The sequence below is a fragment of the Engraulis encrasicolus genome, chromosome 23 (genome assembly GCF_034702125.1).
Source record: "Engraulis encrasicolus isolate BLACKSEA-1 chromosome 23, IST_EnEncr_1.0, whole genome shotgun sequence".
In the NCBI taxonomy this organism is placed as follows: domain Eukaryota; kingdom Metazoa; phylum Chordata; class Actinopteri; order Clupeiformes; family Engraulidae; genus Engraulis; species Engraulis encrasicolus.
Genome location: NC_085879.1, coordinates 5038767 through 5057901, shown reverse-complemented (window position 1 = coordinate 5057901; position 19135 = coordinate 5038767).

Below are 19135 nucleotides of genomic sequence, written 5' to 3'. Positions count from 1 at the left end.
TCAGCAGCATTGGTCATTAGCTGGCTCTGCAGCGTGTGCCAAAGCCTGTAACTTGGGACCCCCTCCACCCTCCACCCCTCTCCCTTTTCCAACTGTATACGGTCTCATGACTCCTAATTTGAATATTTAGCAGCGAATCTCTTAATGTGATTCATAATGGTGCAATTATTAAGGCAGGGGAGAAGATTGCATGGCTAGAAAAATTGCAGAGTCTTCAATATGCTGCAGGGAAGAAAGAGAGAGAGAAAAAAACATCTGATACAGTAAGTGAGAGGGAGGGAGAGAGAGAAAGACAAAGAGATGGATGAAAGAGGCCAGTGACACATTGCAGTGACAAGGTGTGAAAAAGTGAATGTGGTTGTGTGTGTGTGTGTGTGTGTGTGTGTGTGTGTGTGTGTGTGTGTCTGTGTGTGTGTGTGTGTGTGTGTGTGTGTGTGTGTGTGTGTGTCTGTGTGTGTCTGTGTGTGTGTGTGTGTGTGTGTGTGTGTGTGTGTGTGTGTGTGTGTGTGTGTGTGTGCGCGCGTCTGTGTGTCTGTGTGTGTGACTGACTGTGTGTGTGAGCCTGAGTGTGTATGTGACACTGTGTGTGTGTGTGTGTGTCTGTGTGTGTGGATAATGAACAGACACAACCTGTCAAAATACAAGACACGGAAAAGGCACAGAGGGGTGAAAGAGGGTGACAAAGCGTATGAATGACGATTACGACAGTCAGAATGAATAGGAGATAGAATAGCGTGCAGGACTGACAACCCTACAGTCAGCAACCCTACCCTACAGGTATGAGCCTGTGAAATGTGTCTGTCTCTGTCTGTCTATCAATCCATCCTTTTTACAAAAAGCCATTTACAAAAGACAAGTCGGCCACCTCAAATAATGGGTGCCATATTTGCAACCCCTTGGATTCTACACTGCAGGTCTAACAACAACACAGCGTTTCTGTGCACTTTCACTTTCATCACCATACATTACATTAGATGAATTTTAGCTAACACTTTTATATAAGGCATTTTATACAAAGGGACATGTACACAGTGTTGAGAGGTACAGAGTACAGCAATACATACAAAGTACAAATAATATACGCAATACAGTACGGTGTACTGTGGTAAAATAAAGTGATGGAGAGTACAGAGTGCATACGCATGGTAAAGTTCGTGCAAGGGCTTATGGATGAGCGGGGTACATTTTTTTATTAAGGGTAGCTCTCTTGGAAGCGAAGAGTCTGAGAGTGAGCTTCATCTAAATTGAGAAGGATGACCCTACTCTTGCTCTTATTCCACCATTTGGGGACAATGACAGAACTGTTTGGAGTGGGATCATCTTGTGTAAGCAGAGAGCACAGCTACAATATACGGTAGGTAATGGAGCAGCACAGCATCCTGAGGAATGTAGGGCTTAAGTATAGCCCTCCGATAAGCCGCAGCAACCAGTGGTAGCCAGTGCAGGTTTATAAACAGAGGAGAGATGTTCGCTAGACCATTTGCAGTGGTGGTTTCATTCCACAGCCAGGCCAGCAGAAGAGGATGTCAGTGCCAGTGGTGGAGGTGGAGATGGAGATGGAGATGGCCATGGCCTCAACCATATCAGATGTGGTCTGATGTTTTGCATATTGAGCGAGGGAAAGTGTGACCAGGCAAGCTAGCAATGTGGCCAGAAAATTATAGATCATCTGATTTTGGGACGACAGACAGTGGTAGAGCCCATATACAGTAGAACTTGATTGACATCTGGGTTGACACCAGGACATAAATAAAGAAAATGAACAAATGAAATACATCAATTTTTGGATACAGATTTTGCAGTACTCTTTCCTGGATAGTAGACGGTGCAAAGCAGATTTAGTGTTGAGTGCCTTCTTGGAATTACCAATAACACTTCCTCCAGTTTAGAGGAATTCTCCCTCTGCAGTCACTTCCTCGAAACCAGGCACTAGATTTAAAGGACCAGTTCAGTCAATTTCAATATGCTGTTGTATTGCTCAAGCTACCCTTGACTTGTCAGTACCCGGTGATGCCACATTTTTCGACTCAGTCCTTTCTGAGATATGAGCTATTCTAATGGGGGCAGGGTTTGTTTACATTTAAAAAATGTTTAACATAGGCCTACTCCAAATATTTCCCCAAAAAGTACCGCTGTTTCCTAGTTGTCTGCTGATGTTGTATAACCTTTTGGATGTTTTTGGGAATAAATACAAATGTGTTTGTGTTTTTTTTTGCAAACAAAGCGCTGCCCCCATTACAATGACCAGGATCTCGGAAAAGGCTGAAAAAAACAATCTCAGGTACTGACAAGTCCAGGGTAGGGTGAGCTTTACAATTGCATGTTGAATACTATACTGTATGCAGCTTGTCTGATTGGGGACCTGTATAGCAATCTTGGTGGTGAGAGAGAAGGAAATTCATTTTCCACAAAGATTGGCTTATTTATATTGGCACTTTGTGCAGAGCAAAATGAGTAAATAAATGCCCTGCGGCAATAAAAACAATCAGATGAGATCTGGAGACATAACATTTCAACTCTGACCTGGGAAATGTAGCAAAGGGAGTTTCTAAAGGCAAACTGTGTAGGACTGAATGTAAATATCCAGGTCATTTCACTTATATTCATGACAAGATCAAGGTTGTGAACTGTTAGTATACATTTTGGTAACAAACTATTTAAAATAAAGTTTTGAAAAGCAAATTTCTTATGAAGAGACAATTAAGTTGTTAATTTAAACACCTGTGCATGTACAGATAAGACCGCTTTATGGTTGTGGTTCTTTTGTCATCTCTCTCTCTCTCTCTCTCTCTCTCTCTCTCTCTCTCTCTCTCTCTCTCTCTCTCTCTCTCTCTCTCTCTCTCTCTCTCTCTCTCTCTCTCTCTCTCTCTCTCTCTCTGTCTCCCTCTCTCTCTCTCTCTCTCTGCCACCTCCCCAACACATACAGTACACAAACATACCAAACACGGTCCACAATCCCACAGTACAATCCCTTTGTATCACAACAATTTACACCTGCCTTAAGAGGATCAGCTTGATCCCGGAGGGACTGGAGACGACAGCCTGTAATCTGGGCGCTGAATCCCCTTTTGATCCGGCTGCATTTATGCCCACCACCGTCTCCCGCTGGGATGCTGAAGAGGTGTTTTACATGCCACCAAGATCCATTACAGGGAGAAACAGTCTCCTGCTGAGATACAGTATGTTGTATGTTTAAAAAAAAGTATGTTTACGTGGTATTGAGATGATTCTGAAAACATAAATCTCATGGGTTTATTGGCAGCATTATTCAATTGATTCAGTCAGAGCCTTTGCCAAAGGCAGTTGCTTTATGTTTGACTTGTCAATATTTAAGGGCGATCGATGCTTTTTGTCAATGGTTTTCAAGACTGGCCATTCTATGTGTCTTTAAATCTTTCAGAAAAAATACATAGATGCATAGAATCATGTCCCCAAAGTACATTCTACTCTATATCAATAATGGCCAGATGCTGACTCCAGGTGGTGGCGTAAAAATGCCAAGGCCTATTCTCAATACGTATGAAATAAACATGGTTGCCAGAGCCGGTGCTAAAAGCATGCAAATGTAACAGTGTCAGCACAAACAACTCACACTGTCTGGTACATAACATCTCCCTGGGGAGCAGGAGGGCAGGCAGGATGAGGGAGGTGAGACACTGCTGAGTGCTCCTCCCTGCTGCCCACCTAACAGAGGGGATTTCACCCACCGGCCACTAACCAGATTACCAGTTAACTTAATGGTGTCTAAGGGAGTCCGTCGCATGTCTTGGTGAAGACGACCTTCCTTTCCCGTTCACTCAATGACCAGTCAATCAAAACAACCCTGTTGGCTGCGTAACAGCTGCCGTCTGCAGACAGCCCTGTGCAATTGTGAAAGACAAAATGACAGTACAGATTCACTTAATCAGTGTAGATCAGGCCAATGCCTTTATTGGCACGTGATACAGGTTAAGTATGTATATGCCTTAGCCAGTAAACACTGACATGTAATGCACACAGGGAATAGGCCTATGCACACAGATCATATCACCACCGTGCAGAGCGGTAAAATAAATAGGCTCCCATTCTTAAGATTAATCCACCATTACAGTGCAGTGTATCTTAATAACTTTAATATTATTGGCAGTTGTTAATTACAAAAACAATGCAAAGAGATTATTAGTTTAGACTGAGTGCACCTTTAACTGTGTATGCCATGGTGGCGTGCTGAAGCAAACGAATGTGTGCTGACATCAAGAAGTGTCACGCCAAGATGAATACTTCGTTTGAGACTGGCTGGGTTACTCAGCATTTTACTGAAGGCCAAATAAAATCAATAGGTCCTTAGACACAAGCACCGGGGGGAGAAAAAAATCCAATAGGGTATTCAAATTGAGGAATGCGCCGCGGTAACCATGTTGTGCTGGGGCAACATCCTTCCTTTCTCTTTTTCTGCATTTTGTAGAAGCTTATTCCAAGTTGCCCCGTAATATTGTATATCAGATGTAAGGACAAACCCTGACCAAATACATGGTTTCACACCACATACACTCAATGGAATGATCAGAAAATTCCATCAATGTTTTTTTTCTTCCCCAATGGCACCGGCATATACCAAGATGACAATGCCATTACTCATATTTTGAAAGCATGGTTCAAGGAACATGAGACATCCTTTTTACACATGGATTGACCACCACAGAGTCCAGACCTCAACCTCAAACTTTGGGATATGCTGGAGAAGACTTAACACAGCCTCAATACAAGATCAATATAAAAAACTTAATGAAGCATTGGAAGGAAATGAAGCCAGACATTGCAAAAAACCATTGAAACTATACAACACAGGGCCGGAGCTACAGGGAGGGCGAGCAGGGCATTTGCCCCTGGGCCCAGGGCACCCTTGCATTGGTGGTAGGGGCCCAATTGTGATCTTGTCAGGTTATATATGGGGCCTGATAAGTGTTTTGCCCTAGGGGCCTGTGTACAATTGTTCCGCCACTGTTACAACACCAATTGTGTGGCGTAATCAAAGCTAAAGGCAGTCCAACTGCATATGTATGTGACCTTCTTTTGGTGGTGAATAAGCCACGAGACGCCGTGGGTTATGCTCAATTGATAACGGGCAAGGGGAGTGGGGCACGACGCGAAGCGGAGTGCCGTAAACGTCCCCCTGTCCGTTATCAATTGAGCATAACCCACGGACTCAAGTGGTTTATTGCTTATCTTACATCTTATCTGCATGCGTGCGTTGCGCTGCCAGACACACACTTCGCTACAAAAACTCTACAACACACTTTTCGCAACACACAACACTCTTCGCTACAAAAAGCAAGGGGCGATGAACACCGCAGGAATGAAATGTCTTTGCACCATCTGTGGTTGGGGTATCAGTTAGTGGTGTCAACAATGATCGATTCGGCAATGCAATCCAATGCGGGGCATGGACGATCCAGAATCGATCCGGCAAGTTCCAGAATCGATCCTGCAATTTTTTTCAATTTCAATTACTTCCATGGATATTTCGGGAGCAAATGAATGTTAAATTAAATAAAAACACTTCAAAACATTGCAAGACTGATACAGACTGATACAGAAAACAGCCAATAAATTGTTGCTCAGTATCTGACTACTTGTATTACCTCATCATGACTGATTAAACATTTGCTTTGCTTTCAGTAGAAATGTAATGCATTGCAATGCATTGTAGAATCGGATCGGATCGCATAGAATCGAATCGAATCGAATCGCTACCTCCCGAATCGTGATCGAATCGGATCGTGAGGAGTGAGGACAGTGCCAATCCACACCACTAGTATCAGTGTGATTGCAAAAATGTGCTCTTCTTGCAGACTCCCTACCTCAACTGCAACATATTCTCATTACCGACGTAGATGCGATTGGTCTAACTTGGACGCGCATAGAATCTTCAGTTGGAAGGTGTAGGTTTACGCTCAATTGACCACGGCTATCAGCCAATCAGAATCGAGAACCGGACCGCACAGTGTTAGATTACTCTTTTCGCCATGCTGTGTACATTTAGGCCCTCGATATGTTTGCTGCAGGGTGCGCAGGCACATTTCAGGCACGAACGTGTTGCCGTGTGTATATCATGTGAATTTTGCACACATTTGATACTGCACTCACACGCGTGCGTTCGGTGCAATCTTGTCAAAATCGCTGGGAGCTTGGAGTGGGAGTATTTCCGGTGAAAATAACGATGCCGATAACTTTTTAAGATCTCATTAGGCTTGTCCGAAATTGCAAACATTTGTGCGATTATACTTCCATACGATCATACTGCCCCATGGATGATGCCACCAGTATTGTGAGTGTTGGTCTTCTGTTTCTAATGTGTAGTCGGTCGCACGTGGTGGCATGCGTAATTTAAGGCTCCCGGCAAGCGTATCAAGGGCCTAAGTTGATGCAGCAATGCAACTAAAGCATGTTGACTTAATAGTTGCTGTGTGCAGCTAATATACATTTGCTTTTATAGTAGGTTACATTTAAAATGAATCTGTTATACAGAAGTGTCACTAGAAATGGTTGGCACTGACAGAAGACATCCTTTCAGAAGAGAAGGATCCTCATTTAAACACACCAGTGGTTACAAATTTCTCTTGGGGTTCATATTAATTAATTTCTTTTCACATTCTTAGCTATAGGCAGTGTTTTGGAATCTCCAGCATAGCACATGATGAATGTGTTGGAGAGTCAGTCACCCCGAGCAGTTGCGTAGGAGTGTAATGACACCATTTGTTAGTGGAATTCCGAGCTGGAGGCAAACTTCATCGAAGACGCCTAAGTGTTAGCTATTAGCATGCACCCCAGTGGGTGAGAGTGTGTCACAGGCATCAGAGGAGACACGCGCAAGAAGTGATAAACAAGGTCTACAGTAGAGCCCATATTAAATTAGCCACTAAGCACCACTTATCTAAGAAATCATTGTTTTTTTTCTAGTGTGTAGGATCAGGATGAGGAGGGTTGTTTTGTTTTTGTTCTTTCCCCTTTTTTCTTCTCTTTCACATGAATGTCATTTTTCAGCCTGACAGAACTGAGTAGAACATGCATTATTCATTTAACCTTGGAGATGGGCATTTTGTCATTCTTGGTGGAACTTCAACTGGCGTGGTCCTCCATAACAATGACCTGAATGTGATAGCAAAGTCTGGACTGTACATGAGCACAGTTTCTCACCTTTTGTACTTGTATGACCCAGGCTCATTGACTTTCTCAGAACTAAACAGCTTTCAGTCAAAGCATTTTAATAAGTATCGCCTGGGATCAAAGTTATAATCACAGGTCACATAATTGGTGGATTCTCCAAATACTTTATGCAATCATGCAAACGGTTTGTTGCACACGGTTCCACTTCAAGTTTCAATTTCTTTAACTTATCTCCTTACTCCATGTGACAGAACATCTCAAGGGTCCTCTCCCCTCTAAGTGCATAATGGCTCTTCAGATGGATCTGTTCAATAGCCGTATTCATAAGGTATTGACTGAGGAAAAAGAACTGGAAGAAAAAAAGGGAAATGGGAATTTAAAAAAACTATAACACCATGCCTCACTTGTGATAACAAATTAGGCAATGTTTAAGAGCTTTTCATGACTTCATCCTACGAGGCTAATTGTCTGAGAAGCTAACAGCTAGCTTTTTCCTCAACGTGATATGCAGATGTCCCAGTGGGTTTTAAATCCTGCCAACTAGCTGATGGAGGGAAAATGACGTGCAGGTGCACCCACTCCAAACGTCCACGACCAGTGTTTCATATCTTTCCTGGGACCCATCTTCTTGAAGCAAGCAATTTTTCTAATGCTTTTACCCCATGCATTCCATTAAGTCTCCATTACAGAAAATATATGATTTCAGAGGGGGGAAATCGATCTGCAGACCATAATAGGTCCAACAATTAAGGGACCATCTATGACCTTGTGTGATGTCACAAGCCTCTTTCCTTTTTTATAGTTTGACTGTGCTGCTAGCTGAGTCCAAGCCTTTAAATTGCCCCAGGGACTGATGCCGTTTAGACAGGTATGGTCTAATCTGTCAGACATCCACCCACCACCCCCCTCTTCTGCTCCATCCTCCAGCTCACCATCCCGGACACCCACCTCTGTTGGGAACCCCTTTTGTCATGCCTGCGCACTGAGCCCTGACTGCTCCATGGGACAATTTCCATTCTATCAGGGGCTGCCTAACATGTCTCTGGGCCGTTTGCTCTGTGTGGCTCGGGAGCCGTTTCCTCCATGGATGATGAAAAATGTGCCCTATCAAGCAGGTTTGTGAGCCAATGCAGTTTTAGAGGACCATGTGTAACACTGTGACAGGGGCGACCACCAGAAATACTGTACATGGATTCCTTTACAACCTTGCAGATCTGTGCCTGCAGCAAAAGTGTGAAGTTCATAATTAGCAAACAGGTCTTGCATGAAGCAAGATTTTTTTTAAGAGATTCTTTGCGGTGTATCATACGTCTTGACATTTCTTTGCTCCGTCATGTCCTCACGAGCCAGCAGCAGTACTAAAAGAAATTACCATACAACCCACTTCCATGAAATACTTAACAGCAGAAGTATTAAGGCCTTCAAAGCTCACAAATCCAGAGATCAATTTCAGCTTATGTTCAGACAGATTTGGAAACTGGCACAGTACTGCGTATGCCAGATGGGTATCGACATTGACATCTACCTCTACATTTTGTTTTCAAAGCACACTAAGAAATGGATGTAAACTGTGTAGCAGTAAGCAGGGACAAAGCTTGTGGCTTTGCGTCAGGGTCCTGCATCCCTCTGTCGTGCACTATTCAATGACACAGACCTCGCCGAATGAATTCCCTAGTACTTGAGGTATAAAACTCCTCCTTTCAGTTTTATCAGTATTGTTATGGACATATTGTACATGCTATCTTTTTAACCATTTTGTACATAGTAAACATGCGGTGTTAATTCAACACTGAGAATAGGCCTACAGTATATGGTCCTAAATAATTTTGCTGAATTTAACTCTAAAACAGAATGGGGCCGTATCTTGTCAGACTAGTGTTGATTTATCACTGCATTCTTTTGCATGTTGTGTAAGTATTTTTCCTTGCAAAACGAACTTCCTTATCGACAAGTGATGCATTCACTTACAGTAGGTATATTCTGTATTGAAATTCTTTGAGCATACCATTTTAACAAATGTAAATGCAAGATGTTTGTCACATTACTGAGGAAAGTACATTCATCTGTATTTTAGCATTTATCAGAGCTTGACATGGTTGCCAGATGCCTTCTCAATACAAATGACGGTGCTCACCATAGGTCCATGAATACTGAGGCATTTCATGATCTTTTATGTTTCAGATGATTTACGATTATCCAGTAGCCCACTTGACAACTTGGGTGATATTTCTCACATGTCTGCGAGAATTCTGACTCCAAGAGTGGCTTTCACTACTGTGAATCTGACTACCTACTACTAGCTATCTGACTACAGATTGGGTGACACATTTCTGACATGGGCAACACTCTTAGCTGGAAAGCCCCCCTGGAGAAATAGTGTGGCCCTGGCAATATTGGAAGATATCCCAGCATCCAGCTGCAGTCAGATTAACGAGATTTCTCTTCAATTCCTCTCACTAGAGTCTCTGCTGCAAATAACCATTTTCCCCCCACAGGAGAAAACATTCAGGAAACCTTTATCACTTTCTTTCCCAACACTAAGGCAGCACTGTAAGGTACAAGGGAGATGTACCTGAGAAAGTGAGGAGAGAGAGAGAGAGAGAGAGAGAGAGAGAGAGAGAGAGAGAGAGAGAGAGAGAGAGAGAGAGAGAGAGAGAGAGGGGGAGAGGGAGAGAAAGAGAGGGAGAGAGAGAGAGAGAGAGAGAGAGAGAGAGAGAGAGGGGGAGAGGGAGAGAAAGAGAGGGAGAGACAGAGAGAGGGAGGGAGTGGAAGATTTATTGCTCTGCTCAGCTTCAACCAACACGCTTCCCTTTAATTAGAAAATACTGAGGCGTCAGAGTGCACCAGGAGCCTTTAAGGGGATAAGCCGTCGTCAAATTTGCCCACTGCAGCATCCGCCTCCTCCCACACATAATGCAATGAAAATGAAGACATAATATCTGTCTGGAGGATAAATACTCATGCAGCCTATGCGTTGATCCGTCAACAGGATGCTCGCTCGCTCCTGCTCCAAACGAGAAATGCGTATAGTTAGAGCCCACATGATTGCTGTGCCGATACGCAGCGCGGCTCCGTCGTCACAGCCAACGAGGCGTGATATTCACAGGTTTCATCTTACGTCTCACTGTCAGGCCAATGGCACGGCTCGCTCTGAATACAGATGAGAAGGCGGCTGCCTTGCCTGGGTCTGTGGCTTTGGCAGCCCGCGTACGCTTTGTGGCTCGGTGAATGATCTATACTAATCAACTTGAGACGAGAGCCGCTGCTGTATTGGCAGTGTAAGGGATGCTGGCAGTCCTTAATTTCTCCTGTTTTAACTTTGAGAAAGTCCACTGGCAAGCAGGCCTACACTGACCTCACCAGTGCCATCGCAAATCACAAGCTATATTGTTGTCATTGAGTTTGAGAAGTACATGCAAAGTGAAGAGTCCAAGGGAGATGTACAGGTATAGTATGCACACCTCAGACACATCATCTCTTTCTATTGTTTCAGCATGCTTTTTACAGAGTGTATAAAGTAGAAGTAGAAATAGTATCATTCTTTGTAGTGTTGTAATTACATTTGTGATAGGTAGGGCCTAGTTTTTTTATAACACTTTACGTGACGTCTCCCAGCATAACACATTCATAGTAGCTGCCATACACTGCATGAAGCATTCAAGATTGTTACATAAGACATTCATACCAAAACTTTGATGAACATGCTCGACAAAAGGACATCAACTTGTCAAAATAAAAGCTAACCAATTGCACTTGAGTGCCAGGGACAGAAATTTTGAATGGAAAATAATATTTGCTTTATTTTGCTTGCATATTCTGTCCCTTGCACTGGAATAAATCACTGACCCAGATTGGTCGCAAAGGTTCAGAACAAAACTGGCGATGCTGGTTTGCAATTGTTGAACTTTTATTCTGACAGGTTGCTGTTCTTTTCATGTTTATGAATGTCTTGGTATGAATGTCTGATGAAACAGTCATGAATCCTTCATGCAAAGTGTGACAGCTGCTATGAATGTGTTATGCAGGGACACGACACGTATAGGCCTAACCGTGTAACCGTTTTTTAATTGTTTAATGTACTGGATATAACTGCAATTTTGTCATTTTCAAGTAAAACATCCCCGAATTATTTTCAAGCATGTTTTTGGAGTGAGCGGGAGATATTTAAATTTGCACTCAAGCTTCATGCGGTTATGTATTTTAAAATGTATCGTGTGATGTAGTAAACTCAATTATGCAGTACTCTCCCATTACGCTGCATTATTCACTCCTTTAATAAGGAAGAAGGAAACACCCCACCCCATCCAGCACCTTAAAAAAGTGATGTAAGTCAGTTATGCCTCTTATCATTTCTCTCCATTGTCTTATAGTATTGTTATACTATCTAAAATGGGGCATAATAAGAGTAAGACATTTTCTACATTTTTATATAGGTATGAGCATGGATAACTGTATTCTAGTGTTTCAGAATAACATAATGTAGTCATTTGCAAACATTCTGTTGTTGAAGCTGTAGCGTTAACCGCATGCCCTTTCCATCTTCGCCTTTGCTGCATATTACACAATGACGTAAGAAGGGTTTTCACAAAGAAACAGGGGAAAAAGGGAAGAGAGTAGAAGTGGGATGATGAGGAAGAGAGCAGACAGTGAGACAGAATGAAAAATAAGCTCTTGCGTAACATGTGGTCCCTGTCAGACTCAATCAAATTAGCAGCCATCTTGAGCGGCACACACAGACACACACGCTCAAGAACATTTTCTTTGGCTGAGTGGGAAGTGGGCCGTACTCTACAAGTTGTGCTTAGTATCTATATCAACAAGTCATTATCACTTAACCTCCAGCCCTCCAGTGTAGGCCTTCCCCATGTGAAACCCCATTCAGGCAAGACAAGGGAGTCTACTAACGTAAAGACACCAGAAAGGCAAGCTGTCCAACTGCCAAAATCACCTAAACACAATTTGCTTCCAAACCATTTCTATGACATTTGTGTCCTCAAAGTCTATTACAACGACAAATCCACAATTTATCCCACAACACCTCACTATTATAGGTCCTCCCAGGTTATATCATTTCATTGAAAATAAAAATGCACATTATTACTCCAACTCCAAAATGTGTAAACACCTGGTTATGTAATATTCTGTGTCCCCTTAGACAGAATATCCCAACAAAGTCCTCTCTTCAACCCATGTTCTTCCTAATTAACTTCAACCATTTTGTATTATTCAGTACTCAAATGGCACTGAGAGAGAGAGAGAGAGAGAGAGAGAGAGAGAGAGAGAGAGAGAGAGAGAGAGAGAGAGAGAGAGAGAGAGAAGAGAGTGGTAGCTGAGGGCCCTTCAGTTCACCATTCATTCTTTAAAAGCCAGACTGGGCTTAGTAAGCATTCCATCGTGTGGCTTCTGCAGTACTGCTGCTGGTCAACTGCAACACTGCTGAAGTTGCAGTCTTGCTTTTGCAGACGACCCCACGTCAAATACCTCGAAGGTGTCGCTGGATTTTGAAATGTGAATCACTGGGGCAAGAACTAGATGTGAACATATGTAAGACGGAGAAAAACAATCTTACAACTAGATTGCATTTTGCCAGAGAAAATGCTGTTTGCAATGCCATCGTGTGCAGCTGCAACACACACGTGTAGTGTTTCTAAACAGAACATCTCATCAGATATGGATCAAATCACTTTTTCAATTACAGACAAAATTGCATCATATGATCAGGCATTGGAATTTTGTATCAAAACACATCTTCAGACATGAGACAAAACTCATTTTGGTGCAAATGAGTAATTTTGTGCCCCTAGAGGCCATGTTTCACCGTTATGACCCCACTTCCATCTTAGCAGTCAATTTAGATGCATTTTGACAAATACTCAGTCAAAATAGTATAATAAGGTAAAAATAGCGAAGTAGTTTGATGATTTTAGCCAAATTTCATGAAAATGGGTCAGCAATTGCTGGAGGATTTTTCTCAATTTCAACAACATTCAAAATGACGAAAAATACCAGTAGTGACACCAGTATAGTGGTGGTCAACTGCATAATACTGTATATCAGATGGGACAGCAGTGACATTACTTAAAGTGGTAGTTCGCTATTTTAGACATTAAGCCCTGTTTGTGTGACTTCTGGGGTGAAGTAGAGATGTTCTCATCACAATTTTGACATTTGGTGCTGAACGGAGCATTTGGGTATCCAAGACTGCAGCCCCCCCACCTTTACATTGACTCCAATAGAGCACTCAAGCAATCGATTATAAAATGGCATTAAACTTTTGTTTGAGAAGACATGGAACTCACCGTGTGGTCAGTGGTAGTCAGCGATAAATTGACCCGAAAATTGCAGCGAAATATGCCTTCTAACTGTTGTTTAGCATTTGGCGGACCTATTTTTCCCCAGACGCCGTTGAATAGCAGTAGACATCCAGCCAGTAGGTAGCGATAGTGTGTTGTTTATGTAGACATCAAGGAGCGAGGTAGAACGGCTATCTTTGAGCGGGACTGGCTACAAAAACTACAGCTTGCATACAAACCATAGATAGTAACGTAAACAAACGCACCCCCATTTCCGGTCGCGCGGAGTAATACTAGTCAAACCAATACAATCAATGAAGACGGACAATAATTAATATATCTTCTCTGGAAGCGTATTTCGCGGTGATTTTCGAGCCAACGTATCGCTGCACACCTCTGACCACTCGGTGAGTTTCATGTCTCTGCAAACGAAAGTTTAATGCCATTTTATGATCGATTGCTTGAGTGCTTCATTGAAGTCAATGTAAAGGTGGGGGGGCTGCAGTCTTGAATACCCAAATGCTCCGTTCAGCACCAAATGTCAAAATTGTGATGAGAACATCTCTACTTCACCCCAGAAGTCACACAAACAGGGCTTAATGTCTAAAATAGCAAACTACCACTTTAAGTTGCAGTTTTGTTTTTCCACAGTACCTAAGGCCTTGAATTCTGAAGTGTGGATGAATGTGATGAGATTATGCACAAATCACAGATAAATGTTTATAGGACAGTGAGATGAGAAACCATACGGTTAATTAATTGTATTGTATGAAGCTAACTTTAAGTGGGGGATAATGCCCAATGCTGTAAAAAGTTTAATAATGTCAAGGTGACAAAGACTTCCACAATGAAACCGATTCTGATTTCAAAGGCACCTTGGAAGGGTGTTATCCAGTTTATTCCACTATTTCATCGCTACGCTTTCACATCCTCTTATATTTTTGGTAATCACCTTCATGCACAAAGAGACACTTTATCAACAAACCTGACAGATTATTTGATTGAATAGAAGGATCCAGACTGAATAGTACAGAGTAAGATACTTGATGTGGAACAGGACATTATGTATAATAACAACATCCCTTACATAACAGCCTGCAGATTTGTATTATTTGTATATACTTACTGTCAATGTTTACTTTATTGCCATTCTGATATTTGCCTGTTCACTTTACTTTATTGTTTGGCTATTTGCTGTATGAATAAAGACTATAATTTATGTTCATAATCACTAATCACATGTCGAACGCACGCAAACAGTTGCTATTCCAGACCCTCATTCTTTTTGGGGGGGCTGGTTGTTAGTATTGTTCTTTTTCCCAGCAGCAAGCAGCTGGTTGACTCTAAATACGAGCAAACAGATGTCAGAGTGAGACAGCGGCGGAAGCCTGGCTTTATGGAGATTGATACAGAACATTGCACAACAAAGTGACCGCTCGCATCTGTGTCCACGCTCTATCACCACGAAACCCGGGGTTGTGCTAATGAGCTTGCGGATGAGCATTGTTTTGGCGGAAAGCTATGGATTCAGGGCTGGTCATCAGGCCCGCCAACATGGGGGGACAAACAAGTGTCCCGAGCCCAGGGAGATAAGGGGGCCCAGAATCACGTCTCCATTACATTGTACAGTATTGCATTGAGTGGGGGGCCTTTCAGATGATTTTGTCCCGGGCCCAGCCAAAGCTGTCAACGGCCCTGGCCATCATAACGAAGCACCTTGGAGGGCCGGTGGACGGTCATCTTGACAGCTGGGCCGGAGTCCTACAGTACGTAATTACCCTGCAGGGGAACACACACACACACACAGGGTCAGAAGGCCCAACGCTACATAATACTGTAAGTGGACCGTCGTGGTCCCTGGCTCACAATTAAAGGCCAGTGATAAATGCTTGATGCTCTCTGTGCAGGCTAACTATGTGTTTGTGGGTGCATTTGGTTTGTATCGGGTCGGTGCAGTAAGTTTGTGTTTGTGTGTGCGTGTGTGTGTTAGCCTAGAAATCTAGACGCCCCTAGCGACCGCAAATTGAATTTGCTCCCGGGGGCAGTCTAGCGGACCCCGGTCGTTTTGCGAGGCTGAAAGTTATCCGATGACAGGGCCAATCAAATCGCGAGGGGGGCCGGGCTACTTAGTAAACAGGAAACTTTCTAAGAAGAAGCATGGTGTCCGGCCGTGCTACGTACAGCACGAAAGTGCACTTAATTTAAAAAGCCTGGATGATAATACATTTCGTGTCTGACATGGACTGATGTAATAATACACCATGAACTTATCGGACACAAATAGATCACAACACAATACCATTTGATCATTCGATGTTTTAAACTAACTCGGTAAGCTAAATTGAGCATTTTACAGGACCAGATAGTCACGCTATTATCAGACCACTACTGTAGGTGTAGAATGAAATTGATGCCCCAATTTCTAATAAGATACATGCCATTAAAAACGACACATTTGGGAGATTTGAAAGTCTTTGAGTAGCTTACTAAATAGATGGGAATGGCATAGTCTACCAAGCTAGTGGCTAGCTAACCTGTCGTCAATAACACAGAGCTAGGTATCCAGCCTTAATATAACCATTTAACAAGCCCCAAATGGCTCAACATTTCGCTGGTTGATCAAGGAGGGCCATGTGGTTGAAAACGAGGCATTTTTGAACTGTATAAGTGAAAACACGATTTATTAGGACACTTGTTTGTGGCTGTGGTCATCACATGCATTCACTGCTACGACGGCTCGAATTTTGCCGCTCCACCTACAAAGGGGCCCTCGCTGGCTAGCTAACCTGTCGCCAATAACACAGAGCTAGGTATCCAGCCTTGTATTATATGCCTGCCCCAAATTCTAATAAGATCCATGTCATTAAAAACGACACATTTGGGAGCTTTGAAAGTCTGTAAGTCGCTTACTAAATAGATGGGAATGACACCTAGAGTCTACCGAGCTAGCGGCTAGCCAATCTGTCGTCAATTACACAGAGCTAATATCCAGCCGTGTATTAGTTATGGGTATACAGCTAGCTAGCTAACACCGAACATGCCATGTTGACAACAATCATAAATATAACCATTTAACAAGCCCCAAATTGCTCAACATTTCGCTGGATGATCAAGAAGGGCCGTGTGGTTGAAAACGAGGCATTTTTGAACTATGTAAGTGAAAACACGATTTATTAGGAAACTTGTTTGTGGCTGTGGTGATCACACGCATTCACTGCTACGACGGCTCGGAATTGCCGCTTCACAAGACAGCTGTGACGTTACACAGAAGTGTGTGGGGATTGGTTGTTTGCCATCCAATTGCGTGGCGTTGAGTGCTGAAGCAACCGTTTATCCCGCCCACACTGCTGCCCAGCCCTCCTAGACCCTGGTACAGCTTTTTGCTGTACGGGTCTGGCTCGCTAGGCTATGTGTGTGTGTCTGTGTGTCTCTTTCATGTAGCCTATGCACTCTCTACCAGTAAACTAACAGTAAACAGTGTGCACTGCATGAACTGCATGCTGTGTGTAGCGTATGCTGTATGAAATGTACTGCATGCTGTGCGTACATACCAGACACATTTATAAAACGTAAATTTGCCTCACCCGGGTTTGGTTCTCTCCTTCTCCCTCACCCTCTAGTTTTCTGACACCCTTTCATGCTGCCCTATCCGATTAAGGCCCAACAAGCTGTATGCATTCATATGTTGTCGCTGTCTACCAGAAAGCTTGTATCTCCACTATTTTTGTATCATTTTATATTTGTACTTTTACTTTATTATAAAATATGAATCAGTATTACTGGTCAGTCCGCATGAGTACTGCATGCATAATATTAACCCATTAGGAATGGAGAACCTTTTTCATTCGAGGAGCCACTTTAAGTTCATCCTAAAAATCCTTCAAGTGCCATATGAACACAAACCAGGATTTCACCCTGCACTTTGAGCTTGAAGGCAGACACCTTTTTAAACAGACCCCACCTTCTCTAGGTCCCGTGAATATAACTTAATTGTAAATGTATTTTCTAAGATTCCTTTACAAAATTTGTCATATTTCATGTGAAGCTGTATAACAATAAAATTATATTGACGGTCGGATAAAACGGCCTCAAGGGCCGCAAACATCCCTTGAGACATAGGTTCCCCACCCCATAGAGTATGTCAACCCTTTCACTGCTACAGTGCAAAAGTTCCATCTCGCAGAACAGCGATACAAAGCTCAGGCCAATGTCATCACCCCAACACACACACAGACACGCACGAACGCGCACACACACACTAAGCTCAGGCCAAGGCAATCACAAGCTAATGATAACGGTCCACCCACTCATCCCCCAGGGGCACTATACCACTGGACTACCCCTCTCACAAACACACACTTTTTTCTCCCTGTCTCTCGGTCACTCTCTCTTCACATCAACACAAACACACATTCTTTCACAAGCACACATACATACTCACAACAAATGAATGAAGAAAATGAAGAAAAACTTTCACAGTAAACAAACAAACAAACAAACAAACAAACAAACAAACAAACAAACAAGGCATGTTGAAAAGAGAGGTAAGAGTGAAGTGATAGTTAAGTTAAGTTGACTGAATTACAAAACAGCACAACAATCACAATAGTTTTTATGTGGGTTTACTTTGTAAGAAAGGACATTGCGTAATAGATCATGATAGGCAGATAAAGCACATGAAAAAATATCAAAAGAGCAAATGCAACAAATGAAACAAAAATAGCCAACACCAAAAACAGCAAGAGAAAGATGTGCATGCCCTAGGTACCTGCATTAACTGAGAATGAATGAATGAATGAATGAATGAATGAATGAATGAAACCTTAACATGTATTGCCCCAAAGTAAATTTCTCTGGCCTCTAAGAAAACATAGGAGCCTACACAAAATACAGTGTATAAATTCACATATAGGCCCATTTAGGCTACAGCCGTACAGTGCACATGCAGTAGTCTAAAGCGTGAATATAAATATACAATATAAACATACAACATAAAAAACTAGAGCTGTCTAAATCTAAAGCAAATTCAGTAAGCACAACATCCTAGTATTCCAGGATGAGTAAGGGAGTATTTGTCTTCCCATTCATCTCTTATCCCTATTTGGGAGTCCTTAATCCACAGATCTGTCATCCTGTGTCACTGCTAATTGTTTTAATCTACTTTACAGCAAAACCTCATTTCAAAGGCAACAAAAAGGCAGCGTAAGGATCATAGACAAAGACCAATAGAAATGTAAAAAGAAGGAAAATGAAGCCAAAAAAAAGATGAAGGCTCTCTCTCCCACTCTCTCTCTCTCTCTCATCACCTACTCTGCTCGCTTCTGTAAAGAGCACTCCAGCGTCTCTGATTTTATCTCTGCCATGTCATCTCTGTCCTCTGAGAGTAGACACTCTCTAATCAGTCCTCCTGGCTGTGTCTTAGGCAAAGCCGCACTGCTTTTACTGAGCTAGAAAAGGCGAATGTTGACAAACAGCAGACATTTTCACGGATGTGAGCCTGCCTCATTATCAAAAAGTGTTACATTTTACATCAATCTAACTCCGGAATCGTGTTTCAGTTTAAATGTTTTCCACTAGATCCACTCTGCCTCTTTGACAGTAGTACACTGTGCATTTTTGCATGTGTCAGCTTCACACTTTTGATGGCATCTTACGTCTGTCTTTAGTACTGTGACCTTCGCGTCATGTACGTATCA